This window comes from Pundamilia nyererei, unplaced genomic scaffold (genome assembly GCF_000239375.1).
Source record: "Pundamilia nyererei isolate P.nyererei 1_Seehausen unplaced genomic scaffold, PunNye1.0 scaffold00154, whole genome shotgun sequence".
NCBI classification, from domain to species: Eukaryota; Metazoa; Chordata; class Actinopteri; order Cichliformes; family Cichlidae; genus Pundamilia; species Pundamilia nyererei.
In genome coordinates this window covers 1,472,518-1,483,479 of record NW_005187555.1, presented here as the reverse complement: position 1 = coordinate 1,483,479, position 10,962 = coordinate 1,472,518, and the positions used below count along the sequence as shown (strand labels likewise).

Here is a 10,962-nt window from a genome sequence, read left to right as displayed (position 1 = left end):
TAAATCCCAGTAACGACTAACGCGCTCCTGGTTTTGGCATAATAACTAGTTACCGTGCTCGTTACCACAATAATAACGTAGTTACTGTAACGCGTTACTTAATAACGCGTTAGTCCCAACACTGGTCCCCAGTTTACCTTTTTTGCTTCCTTCTGACCACTGCTCATGCTGGGCCTTCACCTGGGTCGGAGTTTCCTCCAGGACCAGGTCACACTGACTACTTTTCTGACTATTGTCCTTTCTTCGTCGTCGTCTTCTGTCTTACTGGCAGTTGGCGACCCACTGAATTAGAGCAGGTAGTTGTACTGCCCTCTAGTGGAAGAGAATGTCATTGTTCTACTGGTTTTATTTTGTTGTATTTACCTGCGACACCTTAAAAGCCGGTCCCGTGGCCCAGTGGTTGGGAAACACTGTATTAAACTATATTATATCAAATCACAGAAGGGCTGCAACAATTGACTGAGTATTTCGAATAATTTAATTAGGAAAAATTTGACAAATTTTTTGCGTCAATGTTTTGTTTAAGGCACGGCTCTGTAGTGTGCTATCGTCACCATGGAAACGGTTACCACGGTAAATCTTAATACTGAACTGAGGCCTCAGTTACACAGGTGACTGCCTGGCAACCGTTCCTAGGGAAGCATGTACTCATCAAGTGGTCGGTTGGTGGAGCTGCACCAAAACCTCGTAACCAGAAACAGAGACCGTCAAAGTAAAAGTCTTGCCTTTGGAAATATGTTGGTTTAAGCAGTGCAGCACAGCTTTTACTTTGAAGGTGTCGGTTTTCACAGTTTCGCCGCAGCTCGGAGAGTGAATGGCGAGTGAATCACTCCCCTCTCCAACAGTCTGATTTATAACAAAGGAAACGAAGAGCACCACGTTGATTTTATCATCGCTCTCAAAGCAGTGGCTGTGATCCGTTTGCGATAAGGACGGTTTTCAGCCGCAGGCGGATCGACCTCGACGTCTGAGATCACCGCTGAGACGCTTTGTTCTGTTTTCTGAAGTTTTACAGCAGAAACTTTTGTTCCTCTAATAATAATAAATGTGTTATTAAGGTTTCTATTAGCGACGAGTGGCTGATGATTTATAGCATCACGCTGCAGCAGCTCATTCTGCTGAAACGAGGATAAACAGCCTGCATTTAAATAAAACAGGGCGTCTGAGAACAAGACGCTGCGTGCAGAAAGAATCCAGCCAGGCTGGTTTGAGTGTTTGTTGGCAGGATTAAAGAAAAACCATCAGGCTGCATCTAATGAAGCATGAAATACTGAGAACAAATAATCAGGTTTCTGAGTATTTTCCCCCAAACAGGTCGCAGTCCCAACTGAAGATTCATTTAGTCAGAAAACCAAGAACACGGCAGGAAACTCAGAGGAACGAGTCACAACGAAGAGTCGAGAGGACGACCCCTCCTCACGTCCTTGTCGAGTCAAACTCTGGGCCTCCAGCTGACCGCTCGGCAAGGACGCTTCAATCCTGCCGCGCCCGGATTAACATGACGGCAGGAGATGGATACCCTGCAGTGTGATGTCAGAGCTCCACGCCGTACACCACAATCACACCTCCCTCAGCGACATCATCAACACTCTGAAACAGGAAACGCCCGCTGTCATCGAACCGCCGCAGACGTTTTGAGCTGCGTCAATATTATGACTGCAGCGCTCACAGATTATTGACACGCTGAAGGAAACCACGGAACAAACGAGAGCAAACAATCAGGGTAAACTGCAACAGGAGAACTCACGCTAACTGCACTGAGGGAGAAACTACAGAGAAAATATGAATAAAGTGTGACACAGTACAAGCACCGAGTCTGCTGGTCTGGGCTCCTCCACAGCTGCAGGACGAGTCCCACCAACAGCTGAAAGTTACAGGAACATGTTTGCAGAAGATTTCCTCACTTTTCTTCAAACTTTTGTTCTCCTAGTATCTGAAAGTAAAGTGTTTTAAGAACAAATACATGTGCTGACTTTGTCGTTGCGGTGCTCTCCAGCAGGACCGGGAGAGTATCCTGAGTTATTCACATGGTTCCTACAGGAATCATTCAGCAGCCTCGTACCTGCAGGACGTGTTCACACGCCGGTTTGGTTGAAGTCAAAGCTAATGAGACAGCAGCCTGAACACTTATGTACATTTGGTACATAAAATGAGAGCTTGTGCAGGCGGCGGCTGCCCAGGTGGGCAAAGAAAGCCGATAAAGGACTCATTTTTAACAGTAAGCAGCTCACCGAGAAATTCCACCTCTGTGTAGCTGCACCACAGACGCTGACACAGCCTCCATCATCACGGTTACAGTCGGTCTTTCGCTCTGCTTTGTGTGCAGATACAAAGACAGAAAATGGGCTGCGTGAGCGAGGCTGCAGCAGCTCGCTCAGACCGTTTAGTGCCAATTGTTCAGAGTTCAGGATGAGGCCAAGGACGGCGTGCGGGCTGAGAAACGAGCCAGAGCTCGGGGACAAAGAGTCCCACGCTGCCCCTGAAATGAAGGTGACCGAGCTGGAAAGCGAGCGGAGGCACGAGTGGCGTTTCTGCAGCTTGTTTGATACTGTGGACTTTCCACTGTGCTTCCCTGATCTCTGAGTTCAGCTCCTCACACTCAGCAGCAGCACAGCGCTCGACACACAGCAGGAGTTTCTGTGCCGCTGCCGCGTACGTGGACGTTAACTGATTATCCTCGCGGCCCAAATCAGTTTTCTACTTCCTGCCTTCTCGACTCCGTCCGCTGTTTTCGGCACAGCGGGTGTCACCACGAAACGAGATTAACTGACAGTGTTTAACGCAGACAGATCACCATGGTAACTGACGATGGTCTGACCTGTTTGTATGTTTATCACAGTGAACATTCAGTAAAACAAACACTTCATATACTCAGTGTCTCATCAGACTGTGGGACCGAGCTGAGCAGGTGGGTCCAGTTTGAAGTCTCAGAAATAATTTACCATGTCAGCTGACATAACACTGCTTTGTTCTTCTGCAGCACTTATCTTAGTCTCACCATTTTACTCTGGGTCACCTGTTCCTCTGACACTGTCCGACTGAAGGAGGAGATGAAAAGGATTCAAACACCTCGTTTAATGGGAGCACACTGAGGTTAATTATGGAGTTCCACAGGGTTCAGTGCTAGGACCAATTCTGTTTACATTATACATGCTTCCCTTAGGCAGCATCATTAGAAGACATAGCATACATTTTCACTGCTATGCAGATGACACCCAGCTCTATCTGTCCATGAAGCCAGATAACACACACCAATGAGTTAAACTGCAGGAATGTCTTAAAGACATAAAGACCTGGATGGCCGCTAACTTTCTGCTTCTTAATTCAGATCAAACTGAGGTTATTGTACTCGGCCCTGAAAAGCTTAGAAATATGGTATCTAACCAGATTCTTACTCTGGATGGCATTACCTTGGCCTCCAGTAACGCTGTGAGGAACCTTGGAGTCATTTTTGACCAGGACATGTCCTTCAACGCACATATTAAACAAATATGTAAGACTGCGTTCTTCCATTTGTGCAACATCTCTAAAGTTAGAAATATCCTGTCTCAGAGTGACGCTGAAAAACTAGTTCATGCATTTATTACTTCCAGGCTGGACGACTGTAATTCATTATTATCAGGAAGTCCTAAAAACTCCCTGAAAAGCCTTCAGCTGATCCAAAATGCTGCAGCAAGAGTCCTGACAGGGACTAGAAAGAGAGCAGATTTCTCCTGTTTTGGCTTCCTGTTAAATCCAGAATTCAAAATCTAATTCATGTTTCCATCATTTAGCCAGGAATAAAAATGTAATTTTCTTGGATCTCTCCGACTTTTACTCCCTGAAAAAGAAACACATGTCCCCATGGACATCTTTTACTTTAAGAAAGCATTTAATGAGAAATGTCAAACTGCGCCTCTGACAGGAGCATATGTGGCGATGCAGCTTTCTGATCTTTGAATCACCTCAGCTGAAATACTCTGTCCGTCCTTACGGACGACTGCACGGAAATATGAAATAAACATAATCACGAATATAATCTGCAAATCCGATGAGTTGATAAGCCACCTCCTCCGGCACAATAAAGGGCTTGTGTGGTCCCCTCGACGCGAGCTAGGAAGATTAATCCCTGTCATTCCGTTATGGGACTCTAATCTTATGGGATAACATATACGGAAATCTCCACCTCCGTTCACGTTTATCCGCAAGCTGCAGCACGAGGTGGACAGCAGGGTGGAGGTCCTGCGTTAAGTGTGAGGTCACTCCGGCTTATCGTCACCTTTTCCATCTGTTCCCTACGTTCTCTCCGTGCCTCTCCTGAACTCGGACGAGCTGATCAGGTCACGCGATAAATGTCAATATTTATATGATGAGTAAAAGTTGTAGGTTATCAGAAGAGAGGCACCTCTCCATCATACTAGCACACCAACCCACGCCCAGAGCTGTGGACTGGTGTGGGACCCGGGGCATGGGGCGACTGCTGGAGCCAGTTTTTGTGTTTGCTTTCAATCTGGAGTCAGACCTGATCTAGACCTGGTCTCAGTCGGACCCGGTCTCAGTCGGACCCGGTCTCAGTCGGACCCGGTCTCAGACCTAGTCTTGGTTTTGTCGGTTGTCCTGGAGTCAGACCCGATCCTGGACTTTGGGGCTAGTTTAGTTCTCTGCTTTAAATCTTGTTTTGGACTTTGGACCTGTAGCTGGACATTGACCCAGATACTGAACTGGTTTTGGATGTGGTTTGGGCCGTGTACTTGGAGATGGGACTGCTCTCTCAAACCTGGAGTTGGTCATTTGGACTTTAAACCAGTGGGTCTGTTGGTGATGGATAAATACTTTCCCCGAGTTTCTAACTTGATTAAACAGCTACCAGCACAGGGACTTTTTGGAGGCTTTTTTCCTGCTGCAAGTGGAGCAGACAGAAGAAGCTGGAGGTGGAGCTCCTATAAATGTGTGATCGTGGCTTTAAGCTGTCCCAGGTTAATTCTCTGGGGTGTTTCTGAGTCTAAATAAATCCATACAAGCCCGGCTCATTCCCACAGCAGTGGGTCACAGCAGTCTGGCTCCAGCGAGCCAAATGAATAATGAAACACGCTGAAAGGCAGAACTAAACAAGCTGCTGAGCAGCAGCGTCGCTTTGTTCTCATCATTAATGTCACTAATCCTCTGAGCCCGCCGGCTGCACAGCTACTCTTAATCACTGGCGATCCAGAGACCGCCGCCCCCGATATCTGGAGGCGGTTTCTCACCCGCCAGTTAGAGCGAATTATTAACTAGAATGACCTCTGATGACCGGCTCAAACTTTCCACACAAAGGACTCATTCAGACCCACAGAGCCCTGTCCGACACACGGGCAGGTGGAGAGGACAGGTGGAGCAGACAGGTGGTCAAAAGTGCTTCAGATACACAAACAAGCAAAACACACTGAGGAGAAAACCTTACCCAGCTCCTCACCTCCACCTTTAACATAAAATCAACACTTAAAAACAGGGTGAGAACAAACCTCCACCTTCGTCCTTATATTTCATTGTGTTAGCAATAGGCTAAGATGTTAGCTCTGAGCTAATAATCAGAGCAGTGAAATGAAGCAGTGCTTAAACACCTGCACAGGTGTGCGGACACCAGCCTGTGAGAAACGAACACTGCTGCTGATGTTTACAGCATTTCAGCACTCGTGCCGTCAGGCAGGAAAGCAGAACGAAAATGGAAGCACGATAAGCTCTGCGTTTCTTACCAAGTATTTAGAGATTGTCTAAATAACTATCAGCGCACCATCAAGGTAGAAAGAGCAAATTATTTCTCCAAGATAATCTCTGGTAATTCTAAAGTTCTATTCAACACAATCAACTCTGTCCTGCGCCACTGCAGCCATATCTGAGACGGCCTCACACGAAAGTTCTTTACTGAAAACATTGATGATATCCGAGCACATATCCCGCTCCCATCCCAAGACCCCTCTGAACCATCTGCATGTTCATTCCTTTTCTCCGAATTTAAACCAGTTTCATTATCCCATCTCACTGATATAATAATGCACATGAAACCAACTACGTGCCCCTTGGATGTGTTACCTACACCATTTCTCAGAGATGTGCTGAAGACAGTCGGCCCTAACATCCTCGCTATTGTAAATAGCAGCATCTCAAATGGAACTGTTCCTCATTCGTTTAAACAAGCTGTTGTTCAGCCGCTTCTAAAAAACCTGGTTCAGACCCGTCAGTTCTTGGTATTTTCAGACCAATCTCTAAGCTGCCATTGTTTTCTAAGGTTCTTGAGAAAGTCGTCCTCCACCAACTTTCCTCATTCTTAGACACACTAATATTCTGGACAAATATCAGTGTGGTTTCAGAGCCTTGCACAGCAGAGTCTCTACTGAAGGTGTTCAATGATGTGCTTCTAGCTGGTGACTCTGGAAAAAGCACAGTTGTCATCCTTCTAGACCTGAGCGCAGCCTTTGACACTGTCGACCACACAATCCTGTTACACCGTCTAAAGACGTGTCTGCATTCGAGGCTCTGCTCTAACATGGTTTGCCTCTTACCTGGAGCGCAGATCCTACTCTGTGATGCTGGGTAACAAATACTCCTCCCAGCTACTCTCACCTGTGGAATACCTCAGGGCTCTATTCTGGGCCCGGCCTTGTTCTCCTTATACATGCTCGCATTAGGCTCCATTTTTCAGAAACACCAGATCTCCTGTCACTCCGATGCAGACGATGCACATTTCTACCTCTCTCTAAAACCAGGTGCTGACAGTACGCTGCAGAAAGTCTCAGAGTGTCTTAGCGACATACATTGCTGGATGTCTCTGAACTTTCTCAAACTAAATCACGACAAAACCGACATGATAATCTTCGGTAAGCAGGACTCTGTTAGTCTCATAAGAAACGATTTGGGCCCATTATCAGCTCGTGTACATCCCCACGTAAAAAATCTTGGTTTCATGCTTTCCTATCGTCCCGTCTTGACTACTGTAACTCTCTCTATTTAGGCATCTGTCACTCAAGCCTGTCCCGCCTGCAACTTGTTCAAAATGCAGCCGCAAGGCTCCTGACGGGTACCAGAAACAGAGACTATTACTGCGATACTCGCATCTCTACATTGACTACCAGTTAAATATAGAATCGATTTTAAGGTTTTATTATTTGTTTTTAAAGCTCTCCATGGTTTGGCTACAGGTTACATTTCAGATCTTCTTAGCTTGCACCGACCCACTCGATCTCTGCGCTCCTCCAGTCAGATGCTGTTATCAGTTCCACGCTCCCAGTTCAAATCTAGAGGGGACAGGGCTTTCTCCATTGCCGCCGAGACTCTAGAACAGCCGTCCCCCTTTCAGTAAATCCTCTTCATCCTTGGAAGTCTTCAAATCGAATCTGAAGCCCTTCCTATTTTCCAAGGCTCTCTCTGACACCTCTTTTATTCTGCGATTCTGGTCTTTTATCTCATTGGGTAATGTTTGCATGTATTTTATGTTCACATGTGCTTGTGTGTGCTTGTGTACATTTTTGTATATGTATTTGCATATATGCATGTACACATTTTTTACAAACATATATGGATGTCTTACAATGTTTCTATAATGTTTTCATCTCATCTATTTTAATTCTTTTTATTATATCATCCCTCTGTTCAGCACTTTGGCCGACACTTGATGTCTTTTGAATGTGCTATATAAATAAAGATGACTTGACTCCGATGGGCGGAGAAACCCCATCACATGACAGATGAGCTGCAGGTGAACCGAGCTGACGAAGAGCTGGAGAGGTCGAGCACGAACGCTACAGTTTTATTTTAAAGAAAGACGCGGGGACCCGCTGCAGAGAGCTTCATCCAATCAGACGCTCGGACCGGAAACAGCTGGACGGTGTGAACATGGGACGATGGACAGATGTTTCCATACTTTCTAAAATAGATTAATCAGTTTAACATTGATAAACGTGAGACTCTCACACCACCCTCAGCTGTGGGTGGTGTAGGTGTTGGTCTGAAAGCTCTCCGGTGAAGCTCGGTGCTGCCTGTGGTTAGGAGATGACTGTTCAGGACCCTGTGCCCCTGCAGAGACCGATGGAGGCGCTCTGCAGGGGCGGAGGTGTCCCTCTCCGATGTGTTATTCATGCCGGCAGCCTGGAAGAAGAGCCTCAGCATCCTGCAGCGCGGCTCTCCTCGTTAGCAGGAGGGATCGAGTTTCCTCGGTGAGGCCGTCGGCTCAGATTAAAGGTGCTTATGGTAATTGAATCCTCACACGGTGAAAGTGCAGCTGAAACGAGTCGACACACGATACGACTGCTTCTGTCGGAGGAACGCACAAACACGTCCTGCTCCACTTCAAAGGAAACTGCAGCAAAGCAGCGCTCAGACCCGCCTCCAGATTAACCACCACGAACCTGGTACCACACTGTCAGTTTATCCAACACACACACACACACACACACACACACACACACACACACACAATCTGTGTGTGTGTGTGTGTGACTGACTAAAAATCTGACTAAAAATGTTTGAGTACGACTTTGCTACGGAGCCGCACCGCGTTACGGCTGCCGTAGTCTGGAGCCTCGCGGAGTGATACGTACTGTGCTTCAGCGTAATATCACCGTACTGTGTGCGTATAAGGACCATAAACGGCTCCTGGTCAGAGACGCGGTTACGAAGAGGATTTCAAACTCCAGGCTGTCGGTCACGCAGTAGAAGTTAAGAACAGAGCAGCTGCTTGTTGTTGTGCTCAGCGTCTGTTAGTTTACATTTTGACTGCACAGTTGTGAGCTCTTTGTTATGCACAAAACAACATTGTTTTCTTTTATTTATGGAGCATGATTATTTAATAAATGCTGATAATTTATTTCTGAGTAATTGTTTCTTGTACATCTGCGCTGTGTGTTAATAAAAGTGCCTGTGTGACATCTGGGACACAGCTGTGACTAAGAACTCTGTTTGTTCTTACTTTATGGCTTAAAAATAAATATCGAGATATATATCGTATATCGCCATCCAGCTGTCACCGAAATCCAGCAGATGAAAGCTCAGGGTGGGACGCACCGGGCTGGAGAAACAAACACAGCCAGCAGCAGCACTCCCTGAACCGAGCGGTCAGATGGCGAGCGTTAACAGGTAACATCTATAAAATGATCGATCGGGGAAAACCTCAGTTTGATCTGTGACTCGTCCTAAACCCACACAGATCAGACTCGAGGTCGTGTTTATGAACGATAAATCACAGCGCTCCCTCCGCCTGCTCTGAGGTGCTCGGGTTTATTTCAGCCTCGCCGTCGCTCCGGTTTATTTTGGTTCAGTTTGTTACGGCCGAGGTCAGGTGACTCCGAGGGTCGTCGTAGGTGCAGCAGAGCTCCGTGTGCAGGTGGAGCAGCCGGGTGGCTATTTTTAGACACGAGGAGAGAAATTATTCAGCGCGATCGCAGCTTTTCATTCAACTGCTGCTGACAAAGGAGAAGAAGCAGCCGTCCTGCTCCTCCGTCAGCTTGACAGGTGGATCTGAGACCTGTGCAGGCTCCGCCCACAGCTGATATTGCACCCTGAAGATCAGGCGCCGCTCTTTCTCTTTGATCAGCTGCTGAGGATCCACACGGCAAACATCTCCATCTTTGTTTTCAGCAACTCCGCACGCGCTCATTCTGCCACTGACATCACAGAAACAGACACCGCGACATCAACCGACACCCCGGCACCGCCCCCCTGCGACTGACGTCAGACGCTCAGACGAGTACACGAGAGATCAGTTCTGTTTCCCCATCAGCATCTGATCAACTTTAATCATTTTGTTGTCATGATTAAACAAATATCAACAAAGCAAACAAAAACACAAAGAAATAAACTGGAATCAATTAGAGGAGCAAAAAATGTAACATCTGGATGACATAAAATAAATGAACAGAAACAAGAGAGTCTGTGTTCTTTTGATTTCTTTATCGGAAATGTTTTTCACGCTTCAGTAAAAGTAAAAGTTTGGATTTCTGGTCCTTCTTTAGGTGAAACCTAGTCAGGAAGCAGCAAACAGAGCGCCACAATAACAGTTCCAGGTGTCAAATAATGTGAGAAACGTCCACCAATCAGGGCCGCTCGAGCACAAACTACAAGCTGATCATCAAACACGGCTATCCAATTAGCTGCCCCGTTTAAAACCAGCAAAAGGAGGGGGGGCTTTTTCCTTACCTGTGCCCCGGGCCCCGTTTCTCTGTATCCGCCCCTGTCCGTAACCTTTCACTTGCTCAAAAAAACGCGGTTTAATCTGCGTTAACGGGGGGGCGGAGTCAGTGTTAATGACGAAAGCACTCCAAACACACCTGCTTTACTTTCAGCTGCTCCGCGAACCCCGCCGCTCGCCGTCGGGCTGTCCGGTCTACGTCACAGTATCACCGGAGTACCGACTGAAAGTGCGCCCGCTGCCCCCGGTCCTCGCTCCGCCGGCGCTCACCTGTGTGCGGCTCAGCATGGACGCAGTCCGCGGAGTTCTGTTCCGTCGGAAAGTCTGCGGGCGCCCCTCCTCCTCCGGTACTCAGTAAACGCTCTAACGGGCGCAGAGCTGCCGGTGAGCTGCGGTGTCCGCGGGCTGAGTTCGTTAGCGGCCCCGGAGCTGAAGGACTGGACTGAGAGTGTACTGTGAACGGGAGGGCAGGGCGGCGGAGCCCGACCGGCAAGCTCCGGGAGACACGGAGGAAGTTTGGTCAGACCACCACAATAAAAGCCCGCATTCGCCAAATCCTCAAAATAAAAGCCCGCGATGGTCAGGGCTGCAGAGGTGAATCTGATGTAACGCAGACACACACCAGAGTGACGTCACAGATTTAACTGTTAGGATTGATTTTATTATAACAGTTAAAACTGCTGCTCGGCAGATCTGTGTTTGTGCTTCTGCTTAGTTTTTATTGTTTCGTCTAATCCTAACCGTGAGTTAGGAGACAGGAGAGCGTCCTGTTTGAAAAATTCATTTCGTTTTAATGAGTTCAGCTGTTACAGCTGGAGGTCCAT

At 47.3% G+C, this 10,962-nt stretch overlaps 1 protein-coding gene across 1 annotated transcript in view; it reads right to left on the bottom strand.

Annotated features, from left to right (window-relative positions):
* The window catches only part of LOC102197230 (carbohydrate sulfotransferase 8-like), a 44,666-nt gene extending 33,984 nt beyond the window's left edge, over positions 1-10,682 (bottom strand). Inside the window, exon 1 of the mRNA XM_005745157.2 lies at positions 10,278-10,682. The gene's annotated coding sequence lies outside the window, so the exon portion shown is untranslated. The remainder of the gene's footprint in view (positions 1-10,277) is intronic.
* Between the last annotated feature and the right edge of the window lie 280 nt (positions 10,683-10,962).